The sequence below is a fragment of the Anomalospiza imberbis genome, chromosome 34 (assembly GCF_031753505.1).
Source record: "Anomalospiza imberbis isolate Cuckoo-Finch-1a 21T00152 chromosome 34, ASM3175350v1, whole genome shotgun sequence".
In the NCBI taxonomy this organism is placed as follows: Eukaryota; Metazoa; Chordata; class Aves; order Passeriformes; family Viduidae; genus Anomalospiza; species Anomalospiza imberbis.
The window spans coordinates 692764-709502 of NC_089714.1; the positions used below are offsets into that span (position 1 = coordinate 692764).

General features: G+C 51.7%; 1 protein-coding gene and 2 pseudogenes across 3 annotated transcripts in view; 2 read left to right on the forward strand and 1 right to left on the reverse strand.

Annotated features, from left to right (window-relative positions):
* Window positions 1-16739, forward strand: part of LOC137464017 (zinc finger protein 850-like) — a 646379-nt pseudogene that overhangs the window by 178513 nt on the left and 451127 nt on the right.
* The window catches only part of LOC137464016 (zinc finger protein 850-like), a 506586-nt gene that overhangs the window by 47120 nt on the left and 442727 nt on the right, over window positions 1-16739 (reverse strand). The gene's annotated exons all lie outside the window — the stretch shown is intronic.
* On the forward strand, window positions 2266-2887 carry LOC137464006 (olfactory receptor 14J1-like; annotated as a pseudogene).

A 16739-nucleotide genomic window follows, 5' to 3' on the forward strand; every position in this document is an offset into this window, starting at 1 on the left:
CTGAGAGGAGCCCAGTGCTCCTTGCTCCCCTGTGCTGACATGTGAGTGTTTGTCTGGTTTTGGGATGGCCCTGGCTGTGTGAGGGGTGCTACGTGGACACGAGACAGCCGGTCCTGTCCCGCTGGGTCCCAGCAGTGCCTCACAGCAGTCCTCCATCCACGTCAGGATGCCAGCCAAGAGAGGTCCTGGGAGCTGAGGCAGCTGATTTTAAGCTTGTGCAGGTGCCTACAGGCCAAGGCCAATGCTGTTCCCTCAGGATACAGCACTCCTGAGGGGTCTCCCTCATTCAAACAAATCAGCAGACAAATGCATTGTCAGCCAAAAGCCCTTTTATTGACCTGGCAGGTGGGCAAGGGTCTGCACCCACTGAAATGTTTCTCCACCATGTATAAATTTCAGTGGGTTGATGTAGGAGTTGTATCAAACATACCATCCATCTTTACACTGCTGAGGTGATTCCATAGGCAGGCAGTTGGAAATACATTGTGTCAGATTCCCATACTTGAAGCTGATTTCCAGGCCCTGGCCAGGAGCGGTCTCGATGCCCCAAAGCAGCACAAAGTCTTCCTCAGGGCTTCCCTGCACAGGGCTGATTCCACACTTGCCCTTAGTTCTTCTGGTAGAATATGTCTAAAGCTTTTTGTCAGGTCACTCTCATGTCAAGTTAGGCCAGACAGGTTTTTGTTATGCTAACTGGTGCTAAGTACTTAGGTATGTCTGTGCTAATTACTTGTTTACTCATGTGAATTGCTTGTGCTTACTTATGTCAAACCAAGGCCTTGTTCCATCCCCAAAGGTGCCTGAGGCCACCCGCTCCTTGTGGCACCAGTTGCTTTCCTGTGGAATGTTCTACCTCCCCAAGGGTAAAGAGGGAGCTGCAGAAAGAGCTTGCCAGGCTGCTCTCCATCCTTTCCCAGCACTCCTGATGAAGTGGAGAAGTCCGAGCTGAGCGCAAAGGTGCAAATGGAGCAGCCGTGCACAGGAAGGCTCGGTGGGAAGGATGATCCAGGATCCATAGGCCTGGCAGCCTGAGCGTGCTCCAGGGGAAGGCCTTGGAGCAGATCCTCCTGAGTGCCATCCCACGGCACCTGCAGGGAACCAGGGCGTCTGCTGGAGGGTGGGAAAGCTGGGACTGGGCAGCAGGCTGGGCTCCACTGGGATCAGCAGCAGCTGGAAATATCTCTGGGCATCTCCATTTTCTGCTGCTGCTCAGAAGAAACAATTAAGTGAGTCGAAAAGTTCTGGCTTCTCTTTCTCCTGGTGGATTTTTTCATTTGATTTGACACTCCAGAGGCAATTTCTGTGATGGCCTCTGTCAGTTGATTCTAGTTCAGCAGCAGCAGCAGCAACAGGGCTGTGTTTGAGCACTGCAGATGTGGCCTGTGTGGCTTTAATTCTCCGTGACTTAGTGCTCAGGGACTTGGGAGCATTTCAAGATCTGCTAATCATGATGCCTGTGACAAAAAGTCTGAGTTTCCTGTGACAAAAGTACTCTGGGTAGCACTGACAGAAAAAGCAGAGAGCCAGACCAACGCTTAGTATCCCTCCATTTCCAGCTGCACAGGGAAAGGTAGAAGAATTTAGAGATGCTGACAATGAAAATGAAGTCTTCAAAAAGGCCACTGTATTGTTCAAGCACGTTGGAAGTGGGATCACCCTGAAACAGAGGAAACTGAAATGGGCAAAAGGCTCCTGTGTGGGACCAGCAGGTCTGACTGCACTGGGGCACAGCGAGCCCTGTTTTCCCTATGGGCTCCCCAGTGTTCAGGCTGAGAGCAGTGTCGAAGATGAGGCAGCAGCACAAACCTGACCTCAGCGAAAAAAGGCTGAGCAAAGTCCAGCCAACAAGGAGAAGTATTTTTGGGGGGATTCCTAATAAAAAAACATAGGAATGACACACTGAAATCTTTCCCGTCTTGTCAATATCTTCTTTCAATAGTCCATGATTCCCAGAGTGAAGAAACGTCCAACAGCAGCTCCATCAGCCACTTCCTCCTGCTGGCACTGGCAGGCAAGTGGCAGCTGCAGCTCCTGCACTTCTGCCTCTTCCTGGGCATCTCCCTGGCTGCCCTCCTGGGCAACGGCCTCATCATCAGCGCCGTAGCCTGCAGCCACCACCTGCACACGCCCATGTTCTTCTTCCTGCTCAACCTGGCCCTCAGCGACCTGGGCTCCATCTGCACCACTGTCCCCAAAGCCATGCACAATTCCCTCTGGGACACCAGCACCATCTCCTACTCAGGATGTGCTGCACAGCTCTTTTTCGTTCTGTTCTTCATCTCAGCAGAGCTTTCCCTCCTGACCATCATGTGCTACGACTGCTACGTGTCCATCTGCAAACCCCTGCACTACGGGACCCTCCTGGGCAGCAGAGCTTGTGCCCACATGGCAGCAGCTGCCTGGGCCAGTGCCTTTCTCTATTCACTGCTGCACACGGCCAATACATTTTCCCTGCCCCTGTGCCATGGCAATGCCCTGGGCCAGTTCTTCTGTGAAATCCCCCAGATCCTCAAGATCACACTGCAAACTCAGGGAAGCTGGGCTTATTGTACTAAGTGCTCTTCTATATTTAGGCTGTTTTGTGTTCATGGTTTTCTCCTATGTGCAGATCTTCAGGGCCGTGCTGAGGATCCCCTCTGAGCAGGGACGGCACAAAGCCTTTTCCACCTGCCTCCCTCACCTGGCCGTGCTCTCCCTGTTCCTCAGCACTGGCACTCTTGCCTATCTTAAGCCCCCCTCCATGTCCTCCCCATCCCTGGATCTGGCCCTGTCAGTTCTGTACTCAGTGGAGCCTCCAGCCCTGAATCCCCTCATCTACAGCCTGAGGAACCAGGAGCTCAAGGCTGCAGTGTGGACACTGATGACTGAATGGTTTTGGGAACATTAAACTCCTGGCCAATTTCTGCAAAACACTTCTAATAAATGTCGTCTTTGATACTTATTGTTGGTTTCGTTTTGGAGGTTCTTTTTCTTTGTTTTACATATTAATTTTGTCCACAAAGAAACGTCAAGAGCCCCTGTTTGCATTGCACACAGCAGGCAGGAGCACCCCCATGCTGCTGCTGTGGGGACATGAACCTGAGGGAGCACAAATGCCATCAGCCCCTGGGGCCAGGAAGGGCTGGGGGACGCCAGGGAAACCACTCAGCTTTGTCCTGGCCTCTGCAGTCAGCCAGAAAGTTTGTTCCCATCAGCTGGGAGTTTCCTGTCCCACTGCAGATGCTGTTGCTCAGAGCCAGGGCTGCCTGGCAGCCACCCCCAAATTGCCCTGAGCATTTCCTTGCCTTCACCTTTGCTTTGTTTTCTCTTTCCTAGTTGAAATTTCTTCCTATTGCCCACCCCTGTTCCCTCCCCTGCAAACAGCCCATCCCTGTTTGCCCTTTCCTCTCTGGCCCCACTCCCCATTCCAGTTCCTGACTTGGCACCATGGGAACGTCCCTTGGGGAACAGGATCATCCCACAAGTGCTGCAGGAATTGTCTGCAGGCTCCTGCAGTGCCTCGTGCTGCTCCCTTGCCAGAGGCAGCCCAGGCCAGGAGGACACATCTGGGCTGCTGTGTCTGGCTGTGGGGCTCCCTGTTCTGGGGAGTGAGGAGGGGCTGCAGAGGCTCTGCAGGACTGACAGGATGGGCTTTGGGGCTGTGAGGAGAAGCTGAGGGACCTGGGCTGCTGGAGCTTCTGAAGAGGAGGCCCAGGGCTCCTCCTGCAACTGCTCCCAGGGTGGTTTCAGAGAATCCCAGAATCAACAAGGCTGGAAAAGACCTTGGAGATCATCAAGTCCAAACTTTTCCCTGACACCGCCTTGTCTCCCCTGAGCCTCCTCTTCTCCAGGATAAACAACCCCAGCTCCCTCAGCCGCTCCTCACAGGACTTGTGTTCCAGACCCCTCACCAGCCTTGTTGCCCTTCTCTGGACACGCTCCAGCCCCTCCATGTCCTTCCTAAATTGGGGGGCACAGAACTGGACACGCACTCAAGGTGCTGCCCAACCAGTGCTGAGCACAGGGGAAGAATCACTCCCTGCTCCTGCTGGCCACACCATTCCTGATCCAGGCCAGGAGCCATTGGCCTTCTTGGCCACCTGGGCACACTGCTGGCTCATGTCCAGCCTGCTGTCCATCAGTCCCTGCAGGTCCCTTTCTGCCTGGCTGCTGTCCAGCCACTCTGTCCCCAGCCTGTAGCGCTGCAGGGGTTGTTGTGGCCAAAGTGCAGGACCTGGCACTTGGACTTGTTAAACCTCACCTTGTTGGATTTGGGCCCTGGATCCAGCCTGTCCAGGTCCCTGTGCAGATCCCTACTGCCTTCCAGCAGATCAACACCCCCAGACAACTTGGTGTCACCACGGTTCCATGAGGCCCCAGAGTGTCCCAATGGTCTCCATGAATCCATGAGGCCTCCCAGTGTCACAGTGTCCCTCTGGTGTCACAAAGTCCCTTGGATCCTTGGGCCCTGCAGTGTCACAATGGCACCGTGGTGCCCCAGGGCCCTGCAGTGTCACAATGGATCCTTGGTTCCATGAGGTCTGGCAGTGCAGCAATGCTCTCCTTGGTTCCCGCTGTCTCCCACACCTCCCACTGTCAGGCTATAGAAGGACACCTGGCTGATGAAGGGGAGTGGGAGTGGGTACCTACTCGAGGAGGTAATAATAAAAATCCCTCCCAACCCCCTCTCCCAAGCCAGGTGCCACTTCAGATTCGGTATGATCCCCTGGATCTGGAGAGTCAGCCAGATGGTTTAGAAGAAAATTATCTGCCCAGTGAACCTCCCAGTTATGATTCATCTGTGAGACAGATCAGCACCTCCAACATCAAAAAGGAAAGAAGGGTAATCGTGGTGGGTGACTCCCTCCTGAGGGGAACAGAGGGCCCCATATTTCGACCAGACCCATCCCACAGAGAGGTCTGCTGCCTCCCTGGGGCCCGGGTACGGGATATCACTGACACACTGCCTGGGCTGATTCAGCCCTCTGATTATTGCCCACTGCTGATACCCCAGGCTGGCAATGATGAGATTGAAAACAGGAGTGTCAGGGAAATTAAAAGGGACTTTAGGGCATTGGGTCAGGTGGTTAATAGGACAGGGGCACAGACAGTCTTTTCCTCAGTCCCTCTGGAGTCTGAGAAAAATGGTGAAAGCAATAGGAGAGCTCACATTATCAACGAGTGGCTCAAGGGTTGGTGTCATCGTCAAAATTTGGGATTCTTTAATCATGGGGCAACTTTTACAGCACCGGACCTGCTTGGACCAGACAGGCTCCATCTTTCTGTGAAGGGCAGAGGAATTTTAGCTCATGAACTGTGAGAACTTGAGAGGGCTTTAAACTAGGTCTGAACGGAGAGGGAGATGCAGCTGGTTTGTCTGGAAGCAGGCTCGTGGGTGGTAAGCCTGAGTTAGGGGTGAAATCAGCAGCCCAGCTGAGGTGGGCTCAATAAAGGCCATCCAGGAAATATTTAGAGTTTGTGGAAGACAATTTTTAGTTGCAGCTGGTGGTTGAGCCCACCAGGGGAGGGACTATGTTGGATCTGTTGTTTGTAAAAAGAGATGAGCTGGTGGGAGATGTACTGGTTGGAGGTCACTTGGGGCAATGTGATCATGAAATTATAGAATTCTCAATATTTGGTGAAATGAGGAAGAACACCAATAAAACTCTTACACTGGAATTCTGGAGGGCAGACTTTGGCCTACTTAGGAGACTTATTCAGAGAGTTCCTGGGGAAGCAGCCCTTGAAAACAAAGGACTTCAGGAAAGGGGCATGCTTCAAAACAGAGATCTCGAGGGCGCAGGAACAGACTTTCCCTGTGTGCCAAAAGACGAGTCGACTAAGCAAACATCTAGCCTGGATGGGCAAGGAGGTTTTGAAGGAACTTAGGAATAAAACGAGGATGTATCATCTTTGGAAGGAGGGTCAGGTCTCTCAGGAAGTATTTAAGGGCCTTGCTAGGGGATGAAGGGAAGAAATTAGGGAGGCCAAAGCTCAGTTTGAACTTAAATTGCAGCTTCTGTAAAGGATAATAAAAATATTTTTATAAATACATCAATGGTTTAATGAAGGGTAAGACCAACCTTTGTTCTTTATTAGATGTGGAGAGGAATTTAATAACTGCAGATCAGGAGAAGGCAGAGGTGCTTAATGCCATTTTTGCCTCAGTTTTTAGTGGGAAAATGATTTGCCTTCAGGACAACTGTCGTCCTGGGCTGGTTGATGGTGTCAGGGAGCAGAGTGGACCACTGTTATCCAAGAGGAGGCCATCAGAGAACTGCTGAGCTGCTTGGATGTTCATAAATCTATGGGACCTGATAGGGTCCACCCCAGGGTGACAGGGAGCCGTCAGATGAGCTTGTGAAGCCGCTCTCCACAATTTACCAGCAGTCCTGGCTCACTGGTGAGGTCCCAGATGACTGGAAGCTGCCCAATGTGATGCCCATTCACAGCAAGGGTGGCAAGGAGGATCCTGGTAATTCCAGCCCAGTCAGCCTGAGCTCAGTACCCGGTAAGGTCATGGAACAGTTCACACTGAGTGTCATCACACAGCACTTTCAGGATGGCCAGGGTGTCAGACCCAGCCAGCAGGGGTTTAGGAGGGCTAGGTCGTGTTTGACCAACTGGGTTTCCTTCTATGACCAGGTGACCCTCCTGGTGGATGCAGGACAGGCTGTGGATGTGTCTATTTGGACTCCATCCAGGCCTTTGGCACTGTCTCCCACAGCACACTCCTGGAAAAGCTGCAGCCCACGGCTGGGCCAGGAGCACTCTGTGCTGGGTTCAGAACTGGCTGGATGGCCGGCCCAGAGAGTGGTGGTGAGCGGTGCTGCATCCAGCTGGGGACAGTCACCAGTGCTGTCCCTCAGGGCTCTGTGCTGGGCCAGCTCTGTTCAATATTTTTATTGACCACATGGATGAGGGGATTGAGTCCTTCATTAGTAAATCTGCAGATGGCACTAAGCTGGGGACATGTGTCCATCTGTTGGAAGGTAGGAGGGCTCTGCAGGGACACATGGAACCACTGGATAGATGGCAGAGTTCAATAAGTTTAAATTTAATAAATCCATGTGCCAAGTCCTGCATTTTGGCCACAATAACCCCCTGCACAGCTCTAGGCTGGGGACGGCATGGTGAGGACGGCTGGACAGTGCCCAGGCAGAAAGGCACCTGGGGGTACTGGTCGACAGCAGGCTGGACATGAGCCAGCAGTGTGCCCAGGTGGCCAAGAAGGCCAATGGCTCCTGGCCTGGATCAGGAATGGTGTGGCCAGCAGGAGCAGGGCAGTGATTCTTCCCCTGTACTTGGCACTGATGTACTTGGCATTCTTCCTCTGTACTGGAACCGTTCCTCGAGTGCTGTGTCCAGTTCTGGGCCCCCCAATTTAGGAGGGACATGGAGGGGCTGGAGCATGTCCAGAGAAGGACAACAAGGCTGGTGAGGGGTCTGGAACACAAGTCCTGTGAGGAATGACTGAGGGAGATGGGGTTGTTTATCCTGGAGAAGACTCAGAGGTGACCTTATCACTCTCTGCACTCCCTGCAAGGTGGTTGCAGTCAGGTGGGGGTCGGTCTCTTTCTCCTCACAACAACTGACAGAACAAGAGGACACAGATTTAGGCTGCACCAAGGGAAATTCTGTGGGATATTAGGAACAAAGTTTTTGATGGAAACGGTGATGAGGAACTGGAACTGTCTGTCCAGGGAGGTGGTGGAGTCACCATCCTGGGATGTGTTTAAAAAAAGACTGGATGTGTCACTCAGTGCCATGGTTTAGCTGAGGTGGTGTTAGGGCATGGGCTGGACTTGATGATCTTAAAGGTCTCTTCCAACCCAGCAATTCTGTGATTCTGTGATTGTGTGACATCACAGACCAGGTTGTGACATCATATAGTTGGCTGTGACATCACTGGTCTGTTGTGTGACATCACAGAGCAGGCTGTGACATCAGAGCATGCCTGTATGACATCACAGAGCAGAGCAAGCTGTGAGGTCAAAGAGTGTGCTGTCACATTTTAGGGCGGCTGTGTTCCATCACTGAAGGTGTTGTGACATCACAGGGTGGGTCTGTGAGCCCACAGAGGTGCTGTGTGACATGTTAAGTGAGTTCTGCCACCACAGAGCAGGCTGTGACATCACAGAGCAGGCTGTGACATCACAGAGGAGGTTGTGATGTCACAAAGTCGGCTGTGACATTACAGCAGTGTCTGCCAGTCCCTGGCACAGCACAGGCAATGCTCCACAGCCACCTCTGGAGCCCCCAGCCCAGCTCCTGAGTGACCAAATAACCCCAAGTCCCACCTGGGGGAAGGGCCCAGGAACACCAAGGGGTATTTAAGGCTGAGCACAAGGCAAGCACACATCTTGACCCTACCTCCTCTTGGAATTTCTATCCCAACAGTGCTGGAATCCAGGAGTTGGTAGCTCTGTGTATGCTTCTCTAAATCTTATTTTTCTCTCCTTCTGTGTCTACTTCTTCTATTTCTGTCCTCTTGCAAATGTTGATTAACTTAAAATTGAACGGGCTTAGAGTTTGTGAAGTCAAATGGACTAAGTTAATACTTTGAGAATTGTTTTTTGCAGATTAAATGTTGTATAAGAACTTTTGCCACAGTTTCTCTGATTTTCAAAAGTTCCCAATAAAGGCTGTTTTGTTGTTTTGAGCTTCTAAGAATCTCTTGTTGGTATTTCTCCAGTGCATCCAACTCAGAGGACACAAACAATTGTAATTCCTCTGAAATGTCTCCTTGAGAGTTGTTTGGGGGGTGGGAGTCAGGGCTTGTGTGTCCTGCTTGGCACAGCCCAGGCAGGGCTTTCACAGCCACATTCCAGGAGCCAGGAGCCATTGGCCTTCTTGGCCACCTGGGCACACTGCTGGCTCATGTCCAGCCTGCTGTCCATCAGTCCCTGCAGGTCCCTTTCTGCCTGGCTGCTGTCCAGCCACTCTGTCCCCAGTCTGTAGCGCTGCAGGGGTTGTTGTGGCCAAAGTGCAGGACCCAGCACTTGGACTTGTTAAACCTCACCTTGTTGGATCTGGCCCCTGGATCCAGCCTGTCCAGGTCCCTGTGCAGAGCCCTCCTGCCCTCCAGCAGATCAACACCCCCAGACAACTTGGTGTCACCACGGTTCCATGAGGCCCCAGAGTGTCCCAATGCTGTCCATGATTCCATGAGGCCTCCCAGAGTCACAATGTCCCTCTGGTGCCACAAAGTCCCTTGGATCCTTGGGCCCTGCAGTGTCACAATGGCACCGTGGTGCCCCAGGGCCCTGCAGTGTCACAATGGATCCTTGGTTCCATGAGGTCTGGCAGGGCAGCAATGCTCTCCTTGGTTCCCGCTGTCTCCCACTCCTCCCACTGTCAGGCTATAGAAGGACACCTGGCTGATGAAGGGGAGTGGGAGTGGGTACCTACTCGAGGAGGTAATAATAAAAATCCCTCCCAACCCCCTCTCCCAAGCCAGGTGCCACTTCAGATTCAGTATGATCCCCTGGATCTGGAGAGTCAGCCAGATGGTTTAGAAGAAAATTATCTGCCCAGTGAACCTCCCAATTATGATTCATCTGTGAGACAGTTCAGCACCTCTAACATCAAAAAGGAAAGAAGGGTAATCGTGGTGGGTGACTCCCTCCTGAGGGGAACAGAGGGCCCCATATGTTGACCAGAGCCACCCCACAGAGAGGTCTGCTGCCTCCCTGGGGCCCGGGTACGGGATATCACTGACACACTGCCTGGGCTGATTCAGCCCTCTGATTATTGCCCACTGCTGGTACCCCAGGCTGGCAGTGATGAGACTGAAAAGAGGAGTGTCAGGGCAATTCAAAGGGACTTTAGGGCATTGGGTCAGGTGGTTAATAGGACAGGGGCACAGACAGTCTTTTCCTCAGTCCCTTTGGAGTCTGAGAAAAACACTGAAAGCAATAGGAGAGCTCACAGTGTCAATGAGTGGCTCAAAGGTTGATGTCATTGCACAAATTTCAGATTCTTTAATCATGGGGCAACTTTTACATCACCTGACCTGCTTGGACCAGACAGGCTCCATCTTTCTGCGAAGGGCAGAAGAATTTTAGCTCATGACCTGTCAGAACTTTTTGAGAGGGCTTTAAACTGGGTCTTAAGGGGAAGGCGATACAGCTGGGATTTCTGGAAGCAGACTCGTGGGTGGTAAGCCTGAGCTAGGGGTGAAATCAGCAGCCCAGCTGAGGTGCATGTACACCAATGCACACAGCATGGGTAACAAACAAGAAGAGCTGGAGGCCAAGGTGCAGCAGCAGAGCTATGATGTAATTGCCATCACAGAAACAGGGTGGGACAACTCACATGGCTGGAGCACAGCACTGGATGGCTGCAAGCTCTTCAGGAGAGACAGGAAAGGGAGAAGAGGTGGAGGGGTGGCCCCTTTATATTAGGGAGGCTTTTGATGCTACAGATGTTGAAACTAATGATGATGGAGTTGAAAGTCTATGGGTGAAACTTAGAGGGAAGGCCAACAAGGCTGACATCCTACTGGGAGTCTGTTATCATCCACCCAACCAGGAAGAAGAGGTGGACAACGCATTCTATAAGCAGCTAGAGAATGTTTCTGGATCATCAGCCCTTGTTCTTGTAGGCGACTTCAACCTGCTGGACATATGCTGGGAACTCAATACAGCTGAAAAGAGGCAGTCCAGGAAATTTTTAGGATTTGTGGAGGACAATTTTTTGTTGGAGCTGATGGGTGAGCCCACCAGGAGAGGGACTATGTTAGATCTGTTGTTTGTAAATAGAGATGGGCTGGTGGGAGATGTGGTGGTTGGAGGTCACTTGGGGCACAGTGATCATGAAATTATAGAATTCTCAATATTTGGTGAAGTCAGGAGGAACACTATTAAGACTTTTACACTGGACTTCGGAGGGCAGACTTTGGCCTACTTAGGAGACTTATTCAGAGGTTTCCTTGGGAAGCAGCCCTTAAAAACAAAGGCATTCAGGAAACGTGGGTATGCTTCAAAACAGAGATCTCGAGGGCACAGGAACAGACTGTCCCTGTGTGTGAAAAGATGAGTCGACGAGGCAAATACCCAGCCTGGATGGGCAACAAGGTTTTGGAGAAACATAGGAATAAAAAGAGGATTTATCATCTTTGGAAGGAGGGTCAGGTCTTTCAGGAAGTATTTAAGGGGCTTGCTAGGGCATGTAGGAAAGAAATTAGGGAGGCCAAAGATCAGTTTGAACTTAAAATGGGAGCTTTTGTAAAGGCTAATAAAAAATATTTTTATAAATATATCAATGGTAAAAGGAAGGATAAGACCAACCATTGTTCTTGATTAGATGTGGAAGGGAATTTAGTAACTGCAGTTGAGGAGAAGGCAGAGGTGCTTAACGCCATTTTTTGCCTCAGGTTTTAGTGAGAAGACGATTTGCCTTCAGGACAACTGTCCTCCTGGGCTGGTTGATGGTGTCAGGGTGCTGAGTGGGCCACTGTTATCTAGGAGGATGCCATCAGAGAACTGCTGAGCTGCTTGGATGTTCATAAATCCATGGGACGAGATGGGATCCACCCCAGGGTGATGAGGGAGCTGGCAGATGAGACCCTGGCATGTTGATGGCTGCTTCTCACCTGCCCTGAAGCACTGGGGCTCTGGGCTTTCCTTCCTATGGAGAGAACTGTCCGTCTCCTCCATGGGCTATGGCCAAATTTGGGATTCCACTTCCAAAACTCTGTGCATCCAAGGACTGCTCCCCAGTGAAAGCTCCCAGGACAGAAAGGTGTGGCTGCCCTTGGCCTCCTGCAGATGCCTCTCACCCAACACCCTGGGGCTCGGTGCTTTCCTTCCAATGAAAAAGAACCACCCTTCTTCTCAAGGTGTTCATGGTCCAAATTGAGATTCCTCCTCCCAAATTCTGTATAATTCTGTATATCCAAGGATCCATTCCATGACAAAATCTGTGAGGAAAAGCAGGTCTTGCTGGCTTGGCCGCCCTGGAGCCACGTCTCTCCTCTTCTACCTTTGAAACACTTGGGCTCTGTGCTTTTCTTCCTATGGAAAAGAACCGTCCTTCTTATCTACGCAGAAATGGCTGAAATTGGGGTTCCAGCTCCCAAATTCCCTATAACCAAGGGTTGCTTTCAGAAAAAAGCTACCAGGACAGAGAGGTCTGGCTGCCTTAGGCCTCTGGTGGCCATCTGCCCTTGAAACACCAGTGTTCCATGCTTTCCTTCCTATGGAAAAGATTTGTCCTCCTCCCCCAGGTGTCCATGTCTGAAATTGGGGTTCCACCTCTAAAATTCCCTATACCCAAGGGTTGCTCCCAGCCAAAATCTGCCAGTACCATCCATTCTGGCAGGCCCTGGCCTCTGGTGGCTGCCCCTGCCACACTGGGGCTCAGTTCTTTCCTTCCCATGGAGATCACTGTGACACGGTGGGGACCTCATGGAAGCAAGGGGATCATTGTGGCACCACTGGAGCCCATGGAACCAAGGGGCCATGGTGACACAGCGGGGCTTCATGGACCCAGAGACCATTATGTCTCTGTGGGACCTGATGGAACCATGGAGGCCATTCTGACCCTTCAGGGCCTCGTGTCAACAAGGGGGCATTGTGACACCTCAGGGTCTCATGGAAGCAAGGGAACTTTGGGACACTGTGGGGCCTCATGGAACCGAGGGAACATGGAACAGGTCTGGCTGGCTTGGCCTCCCAGGGGCCACCTGACAGGACTGGCTGATCTTGGAATGCCAAGGGCTGCCTCTCATCAGCTCCTGGAGCACTGGGGCTCGGTGCTTTCCTTGCTAAGGGAAAGAACTGTCCCTCTTTTCAGATGCCCATTGCCAAAATTGGTATCCTCCCTAAAAAATTTCCTCTATGCAAGGGTATCTCTCAGAAAAAAACCTACGAACTCTGGCTGACCTCTGGCAGTAACCACTCATCCACCTGGGGAAACTGTGGGGCTCTGTTCCTTCCTTCCTGTGGAAAATAACCTGGCCTTCATATCCAGGGTCCATGGCAAAAATTAGAAGTAGGCCTCCCAAATTCTGTATATCCAAGGATCGCTCCCAGACAAAAGTAGCCAGGACAGACAAGTCAGGCTGGCCCTGTGCTCTGGTGATTTTCTTAGGCTATGAGCTGAATGTTTTCATTTGAAAACACCTTGGAGAGCACCCAGAGATCTCCTAAATTGGGATTTTGAGGCCTCGGGCACATGACCACTACATATGGACAAAGGAGCTCTGTGCTCTGTGCTGTTGGGGTGGTTTTGCATCACGGAAGTGATGTCCTGAGAGAAGCTGCTAGCAGTTTCCTCGGTGTCTGACAAAAAAACAATCAGTAATTAGCTTTGAGAGCTGACAATCTGTTAAACCACTAAGGAAACTGCACACGCCTCTGTGAAGACACAAGTTAAAGATGGAGAAGCCTGGCTGGGTCTGTTTCCCTTCTGGCCAGCAAAGAGGTGACCAGGCCGGCCCAGCCCCTGTCTCAGCCAGGCCAGGCCGGGCGGCTCCTGCCGTGGGGCCGGGCCCCTTCCCAGGGAGCCGCCAGGCCCCATCGGCTGCCGGGCAGGGCAGGGGAGGCCGCGGGGCCGAGGCCGGGCCGGGCCGTGGCTGCGGTTGCTGACATCTGGTCGCTACCGAGCCCTGCCCCGCCGCCAGCCCGGGCCCAGCCAGGATCCGCCGGGCCCCAGGAGCAGCCCCGGGCCGGGCCGGCTCGGCCAAGGTTCTGCCGCCCTTGGGGTTCGCCCGCAACCAGCGGGCAGGGGAGGAGAAGCCATGGGCCCCGGCCGTGCTGCTGCTGTGCTCTGGCCTGGCTGCTGAGATCCTGGCCCTGCCCCAGCGCGGCCCAGCCTGACACAGCCCCAGCGCAGCCGCTGCAGAAACCTCCATGGTAAAACAGCTCCGGCCGCAAGTACCGAGCCCGGCCGGGGTCACGGAACCATCTGCAGGCCCCGGCTGAGATATTGACTCTTCCAGTGCTTCCATCCTCCCTCGAGTGAGAGAAAAGGACAAAGTGCAGGCACACAGAGGAGCAACTTGAAGACACCGAGGTCAGTGAAGAGGAAGTTGAGGCCCAGATGGGAGGGATGAGGAGATGCCTTGATCTTGGGGCTGAAATCCTCTGGTAGAGCTATGGAGAAGGGTGTAATTGATACATCAGACTCTCTTTTTCCCTATAACACATTGAAAAGAATTGGGAGATGACTTGTTCAGCAAAGGCCTCCATGCTAATGTAAGGAAATGTTGAAGTAGCTGTGATCCCATGAAAAGTTTGAACAATGAAAGACAGCAGAGTGATGAGAACCTATGCCCCCAGGGAGAGAAGAAAACCTCTGTTTCCAGAGATGGAGATAATTTCAGAAATAAATGAAGAGAACCTTTGCTCTTAAACAGCTCATCTTTAAACTAATATCCCATAAGCTGGCATGGCCGATAAACACAGCTGTGGGAGAAGATGTGAAAAAATGGGAGGGACTTCACAATTACAGATTTTTCTGAGCAGCTGTAATTAGTGGAAATTAAAAGCCATGAGACAACTGTTTTCTTGTGGAGAAGTCTCCATATAATAACAAGAGGAACTTCTCTCCCTGAGTGAAGTGAAGAAAAACTTTTCTAGAGGTGGTAAACAAACAGAGAATTTTATGTTTTGTCTCTTTACATTGTCAGGTTGTGTGGAGAGGGGAAGTGTTCGAAAGTTTTGTTCTGATTCTTATAACTCTTTCTTTTAGTTACTGTTAATAAACTTTTCTTTATACACTTTTAAAGTTTTGAGCCCACTTTGCCTTTCTCCTAATTCTATCTCAGAGCAGGAAATGAGTAAGTTTATTCCAGTGAGTGCCCTGGTAATTAGCCAGCACTGAACCCACCACAAAAATTAATGCATTGGCTGAGAAATCTCAAAATAGTGAACCAAAATCACTACAGAAGCCTTCCAGATGAACTGCATTAGAGCAGAGGGAAATCAAAGTACAGCCATGGTTTGTCAGGATTTGTTTGATCCTCATGAGCCCCGTGGTGCATTTGGAGCTGAGCCCTGGAACCTCAGGGCCTGAGAGGAGATTGCACAAACCTTTTCAGGAGTCAAAGTAAGAAGAAAACCACAAAATGTCTCAAAGAATTAATGGGTGCCACTGAGGTCCATCCCCAACACAGGCTCCTCATGGACTCCTTGGAGGAGAGAACTGGAGGCCAGGATGGCACAAAAACCTCTCAGAGATTCAAATTGCACAAAAACCTCTCAGTATGGAAAGGAAAATCCAAAGTAACAGAAAAAAAGTTGAGTATCTCAAAGCATCAAGGAGCCCCAATGAGTGTCGGTAGAAAGCTCTCAAGGGACTCGTTAAAACAGATAATTAGGGCCATGATTGCACAAACCTCTCTCAGAGTCTGGATCAAAAGGGAAACACCAAGTACCTGAAAAGAACTGAAGCACCTTGAAGCATTAATGAGCCCCACTGAGTGTTGTTCCTGACAAAGCCTCTCCAGGGACTAATTACAGCAGATAATTGGAGGCCATGACTGCACAAAGCTCTCAGAGACTCCAAGGCAAAAGCCAAAGCCAAAGTGCTTTGAAAAACCTGCAGTCCCTGGGAGCATGAAGGAGCCCCCAGGGCCATTCCTGAGCAAGGCTCCCCAGGGACTCCTTCCAGCAGATCCCTGAGGCCACTGGGATGTGGGCTAGAGGGGGATGCTGAGGGCAGGACAAGGAGCTGACAGTGCCCAGCCTGGCTGGGGCTGTGCCAGGAGGCCCCAGTGCCTCAGGACAAGGTGTCTCCTGACAGCCCTTGGTGGCACAGAGCCTGCTGTGCCCCAGGGCACCAGGACTTGGCTTCTCTTTGTCCCCACCTGTCATCAGTGCCTCCAGTTCTCTGCTCTGCCTGGGGCCTGGGGACACTTTCTCAGTCGTGTCCCTCAGTGGGACCCATTAAAAGCCAAAGAAACTTTGGAGCTGGATTCTGACTTGGAGTTCTGGAGAGGTTTCTGCAGCTCCCTCTCAGGGCCTGATGTTCAGGGCCTGAGCACAAAGCCCCAGAGGGTCATTAAAGTCCTTGTGCTGTGTCTGTGCTGCTGAGCTGGGCTGGGCTCCTGGCACAGAGGGTGATCCTGGCAACCAAGGAGAGCTTCAAAAGCACATTTCTCTGGATGAGCAGCTCTTCTCCCAGCCCAGCAGGGCTGGGGCACTGCCTGCAGCCAGCCTGGGCACAGCACAGAGGCACAGAGAGCTTCCATCAGTCAGGGCTGGGAAGGTGCTGAGAAGTGCCTGGGGCAGAATCCCTGTCAGCCCTTGGCACAGGAACCTCTGGCTGCAGGACAATGCAGCTGCAGCTCCTGGAGTGATCTCCTACAGCCGGAACATCCCAATGCCCACAGACCCTGTGAGTACAACTCTGAGTATTTCTGGTGCAGGGGAGGTGAAATGCTCATGAAGCTCTGATATGCTGAGGGGTTCTGATCAGTCATAGAATATTTCCAAGACAAGGATTTTGATTAAAATGAGGAGATTTCCCAAGATATTGTAGTCTGTTTCCTACTATTGGAGAATGGCAGGGATGGAGGGATAAATATTAAAGGATTATTATGAAGTATTGACGATGAATTCTGACAAGTGCCTGAGACATCTGAACTGTTATTTTTAGTGATCAATAGGTTCACAGATGATCCCTAATGTGCTTGCAGCCACTCTGCCCATGGACAGCATCAGCATCACCTTTGCTGGAGCCATCAGGCTCAGTCTGAGCTGTCCTTTCTCCAAGCTGCAAACAGAACCTGCCCCCAGCCAGTGCCCTGCAAA